The sequence below is a fragment of the Kogia breviceps genome, chromosome 12 (assembly GCF_026419965.1).
Source record: "Kogia breviceps isolate mKogBre1 chromosome 12, mKogBre1 haplotype 1, whole genome shotgun sequence".
NCBI classification, from domain to species: Eukaryota; Metazoa; Chordata; class Mammalia; order Artiodactyla; family Physeteridae; genus Kogia; species Kogia breviceps.
The window spans coordinates 42,392,733-42,398,732 of record NC_081321.1 but is presented as its reverse complement, the minus strand read 5'-3'; positions in this window follow the sequence as shown (position 1 = coordinate 42,398,732).

The following is a 6,000-nucleotide window of genomic DNA, read 5'->3' as shown; positions in this document are numbered from 1 at the left end:
GTCTCCTGTGTATATTTCTTTTCTGCAGTTGGCTGAATGCCTTGGTGAAAGTATAAGGCCTGGAGGTTGGTGATGGTTCTAAGCTCAACATGGGTCTGGGCTCACTTATTCTTCATTCTCTACGTTGGGAAAGCTTTATTCAAATTAGTGCTCCTTTTTAATAATTTTCACCTGGGATGGCATGTTACCTTTGAGAACTGGGTCAGTAGCAACTTACAGTGCTGGTTTAAAATTTTGACTAATGGGCTCTCTGTTTCCACTGCCACTTTCCTGGCTGAGGTCCTCATTGCCACTCACCTGGTCTATTGCAATAACCTCTTAATTGGCTGGCCTTCTGCCTCCCATCTGCCTCCCATCTCTACCCTCTAGCATTTACTTCTGCCAACCACTGTCAGGTTAATCCTCCTTAAGCATAGGACTGGTTTTGTCATTTACCAATTCAAAAACAGTCTGACTCAACTTTCTCAGCTTTATTTTTTATTATTCCCAAACACTCTACCCAAAGTGGACTATTTGTCATTTTTCAAATACTTTCCCTGCTTTACTGTCCTTACATATCTACAGGCCTTGCCCTTTGTCCATCTCTGCTTTCTTTCCCTGAATCTTTGGTCACTTTCCTCTTTTTCAAACTCCCTGTTATCCTGAAAGACAGCTTAAATGCTACCTCTTCTTCCATGAAGCTTTCATCTGGTTTCCATCCACTTTCAGTCAAATGAGCATTAACCCATATAAAGGGCTGTAGAGCATGTTGCATCCTTTATAATGCTTACTGTGTATGATAACTTGTGGGTTTATGTATACATGTGTGCACATATGTGTGCCTTATCTTCCAAGTTAGATTGTTAGCTTCTTGAGGCAGGGACTATGTCATATTCATCTTGTATCCCTAGAAGTATGTAGCATGACACAGCAGTATCTTGGTCAAATTTTTAATCATCTGAACCAACCACCTCACTTCACAAGCAAGGGAACAGACTCTGAGAGATCAAAGGATTCTCCTGGGAACATTTACTAGCAGAGCTGGAGCTAGAGCAAGGGTCATGTCTCATAGCCCAGGGTGTAAGACTACCACACTTTTGGTCTTGTGGGACTCTTCCAGTGTTGCTGGTGACCATTGTTTTCCCAAGCAAGCAAGAAAGAGGAGAATAAACAAAGATAAACCTTTTTCCTTAAAAATGCCTCAAGAGGGACTTTGGACAGTCGGGTTAGTATAAACTAAAGTAGTATTATTTTCTAAAGGCTAAACTTTAAATAAGCCTTATCTTACATATGCTTGAAGTTGGGTATAAATTAAAGTCATTTCATGATAATGTAGATGACCACAACAGATTTTCTTTTGGTTCAGTCAGTGACTAAAATTAAAGCCCAGGGCAGAGAATTCACCTCAGAGTAAACTGATGCTCAGGAAGCAGGTCACCCCAAATCATTCACTCTTGCCCTTTTGCTGTTGTGATCAAGGGTTGAATGGGGTCTTATACACAATTCGCTTCTAGATTGCTATACTATTCCCAAATAACTATATGCTGGACTTTGGGGCTCTAGGTGGACCTCACAAGAACAGCTCCTCCAGACACGAGTAGGTGGAAGATACCTACATATTCGGGGATGAGGAATAGCCGTCTTTGTTTTGTTCATTTAAGTTTGAACCTCTGGTAGGAGCCTCTTGCCAGTCCCCTTACCAAGTCATCAGAGCAGAGTTATCTGTGCTTTTTCTCCTTGGCCCTTTCTTTGGGATTGAATCTAGCTGACTCCTTAACAACTCAGGTGCTTGGAGAGAGCACACCTAGTGTCCCATGTGTTCTTGTTCTCTCTGAGGCAAATGATGAGATGGTGCTGCAAGAAGCTTGGAAGCAAATTTCTTCAGGAGTCAAGGCAACCTGGATCCTCTTAGTTTCAGGTCCCAAGAGATATTTATTAGCAATCCAAGTTGCCAACAACTTGGGGTAGAGGAGTGCTATGTTTTAGTAGAGAGGATCCAAGAGCAAATTTTCTGAAGGTCTTTCCAATTTTGATAACATGGAATGAAAGCTTTCTATTCTTGTAGTTTCAAAAAGATCACATGATTTGAAATTAGGAGATGTTAGTTTAATCTCTTCTACTGGCCATTGTGATGGTGGTCAGATCACTAACCAATAACTCTAGGACCTCAGTTTCTCCCCATCTATTAAATAGGGATAATAATTCTCATCCCAGGAATTATGTGCATGCACACAGAGGTACCTTGGGTATTTGGAAAGGATGGTGCCATGAAAGTTCAATGTATATTGATTATAATTTGCTTTCCATTCTCCGTGACGCTCAGAGCCTTTTACAGGTATTTTATACACAGTTTCTCCCTCTTTTATGGTTGGCAAGTCTGGCCATAAAGCATCTGGAGGAAAAGACCCAGGGATGCTGAAGGCAGAGAGTCTTTGTTCCCTCTTTTTTTTTTTTTTTTTTAATTTTTATTGGAGTATAGTTGATTTACTATGTTTTGTTAGTTGCAGGCATACAGCAAAGTGAATCAATTTTACTAATGTACATATATCCAACTCTTTTTTAGGTTCTCTTCCCATATAGTTGGTTCCCTCTTCTTACTCCTCAATTTCTTCAATTAGTCATCCTAATTAGAAGAAAATCATGTCGTTTGAAAATCATCTACATGCTAAACAGCAGTAATGAGGAACCCTGTTCCAGCCTCCCTTTCAGGATAGATTTATTAGTTTGAGGTCTTAGGTCATCAGGATGAAAAAGCTGCTCAGGAACAGCCCTGGTGCTTTAGCTTAAGTTGGTGTCCAGGAACCTAGAGGCTGCTCTGTGTCTTACCTCCATTGAAGAGAAATCAGGTGAAGGAATATTCATGTTGAATTCTGAAATAGAAAATGGAAGAGAAGTACAGGGAATATTATCCTGGTCCTGCAAGTTTTGAGCAATGAAATTTTGACTTAGTTGAGCCATATCTAAAAATACGCGGGCTTCCCTGGTGGCGTAGTGGTTGAGAGTCCGCCTGCCGATGCAGGGGACACGGATTCATGCCCCGGTCCGGGAAGATCCCACATGCCGCGGAGCGGCTAGGCCTGTGAGCCATGGCTGCTGAGCCTGCGCGTCCGGAGCCTGTGCTCCGCAACGGGAGAGGCCACAACAGTGAGAGGCCCAATGTACCGCAAAAATAAATAAATAAATAAAAATACGCATTTTCCAACATGTATTCTTAGGACACACTCTTGGACAGCTTTGGACAGCTTTGTGTTCACACCGTTTAATGAGGAAAAACTAAAACATGGGAAGATTTTTTTTTTTAGTCCCCAAGCATTCCTTAACATGTCTCTATTATAGAGCATTTACCTCAAGGCACTATGTTAGGACATTGTGACCAAAGTAGCCACACAAGAGGTGGCAGAAGATATAATGGATAGAATACCAGGGATGGGGTCAGGACTCTCTCATCTCAAACGCTTGGCTTCTCTTATTGGTATAAACGATTAGTTAGTGATAGTCTATTCCCACTTCCTTCTTTGCTCCCCCCTACCCCAAAAGAGATCATTTCATCTTTTGAATAAGTGCTGTGGCAGGCAGAATTTCTTAAATGATCCCCTAAAAATGTTATGCTCTAATCCCTAACCTGTGAATTTGATGAGCTATTGCACCTGTGGTTATGTTATATATGGCACAGTTGACTACAATAGGGAAATTATCTGCATGGGCCTGATCTAATCACATGGGCCCTTAAAAGCAAAGAGCTTTCTCAGACTGGTGGCAGAAGTCAGAGACATTTGAAGAAAAGATTCAATGCACTATTGCTAGCTTTGAAGTTGGAGGGGATGGTATGCAATGATTGGAAAGTGGCCTCTAAGAGCTGAAATTGATCCCCTAACCAACAGCCAGCAAGGAAATACGACCTCAGTCCCACAACTGGAAGGAACTGAATTCTGCCAACAGCCTGAATAAGCTTGGAAGTGGGCTCTTCCTTAGAACCTCTAGATAAGAGCCCAGACCAGTCAACACCTTCCTTGACTTTGGATTTGTGAGACCCTAAACAGAAAATGGAATCAAGCCTGCGTGGATTTTATGATCTACAGAACAGTAAGATAATAAATGGAATTTGTTTTAAACCACTAAGTTTGTGTAGTTTGTTATGTAGCAATAGAAAGCTAACACAGGTGCAATCTTCCAGTCTGCAAAAGGAGTGAAGTTTCATCTGAATCTTGCACTGAAAGGAAACTCTAAAGTTGACTTATCTGACCCTCTGCCTCCTAACTGTGTTGACTCTAATCTAGCTCAGGAAGGCTAAATAAGGAAAGACCTTTATTTTATTTATTTATTTAATTTTCTGGCAAGGCTGTGTGGCGTGCAGGATCCTAGTTCCCCGAGCAGGGATCGAACCTGTGCCCCCTGGGGTGGAAGCGGGGAGTCTTAACCACTGGACCACCAGGGAAGTCCAGGAAAGGCCTTTAAACAAAAACTGTATGCCTATAGCTATTTTTACTATAGCTATTTCATTTGTGTGGAGTAGATATCTTTTTCTCGTTTTAACAAATGAGAAAACTAAGACTCCTGTTCAAGAATCATGACTTAGTTCTAGATAGAACAGAATAGAAACCCATGACCAGAGCTCCTTGCATTATGCCACACCACAAGGTGTGGGGGCCAGGATATCATTGAAGGAGAGGGGAAAGCAAATCTGGACAGTTTTTTAGATCTCTCAGTGAAGGAGATGGATCTGTTTTTCTTATAATTATCATCCCTGTTGTTATCTTGCGGATAGGTAGCATTTGCCTACCCTTGTGTTCATTTTACCCACTGCTGTGTAATTTCCTGAGTTTCTGGGTAGGGTCAGCTTAGTTGGCTCAGCTCTGGCCCCAAATGGATATTTTTAACTATTGTGGATTAGAGCCTTCCAGGAACTGTGTAGCTGCTTTTTCAGAAACCAACTCTGCAGGTCTCACTGGGGAGGGTGGTTGGTGGCAGGGTGAGGTGGGGGGGTGATGGTGTTTGTGTATGTGTAAGGGTGATTGATACCTGAGCCTAACAGACTTGCATCCCCTTTGCACCCCTAAGGCCTTTCCATCCACATCTCCCAACAGCTGGAGCAAGGACTTTAAGTTTCCAAAACATAGCTGCAAAGGGTAATAAACACCTAGCCCATAACTCCCTTAACAACAGGAGGATAGCCAGTGGGGATTTAGCTCAGGGAACATTTGTACAGTGCAAAGACCCATAAAATTTTCAGAAAGCAACTTGGCTTATGGAGTTGACCAAATTGAAAGTCCCAGAATCCTGGGTTCAAGTCACTTTTGGTTAATTCTTGTGCTTCAATTTCCTCCCTGTGTGAAATGAGAGGCACATTTCCTTGAGATGTGCCTCCTGGAGATGTCATAGAAATAAATGAAAGTCGATTTTAAAACTTCTTAAAAAAAAAAACTTCTTGCTGGAGACCTAGATCTTGTAAATTGTCTCTATCTCTTCTATTTCTTAGTTACAATTTACCAGGAGTAACTTAACACTGGGACTCTCTGCCAGTGCTAAAATTAGACTCTACCACTCTGGGGCTTCCTTTTCTCCTTCTTGCTTTTGTTTTTGGGGCTGGAGGGAAACATATGTGCTGCTGGAGTTAGTGAACTAAAGACTACAGAAAACATTTCCCACTAGAAAACACTGTTTTCATCCTTTTAAAGAAGAAACCCAGATCTGCCCTGGATTTTGATTATTTGATTCACTCCTAGATATGGACCTGGGAAAGCCTCGGAATCCCTGGGGAGTGAGAGAGGGAGGAATAAACAGAGTTGGAATGGAGACAAGGGAGGCTCCTGATAGCTCCAGCCAGCCTCCCTTTCCCAGCCAGACAGGCTTTCTGCCGCTAAATCTGAGGGTCTCTGTCACATCACAAAAGGGCCTGGAGTTACTCCTAAGTGTGCTGACATCTTTTCTGAGAGTGGGAGACTTCAGGTATTGGACGCTTCTTGTCCAGGGGTCTGGGAAAAAGGAACAGGCAAGGAGGGAGTCAATCTTTTCCAGCTGTAA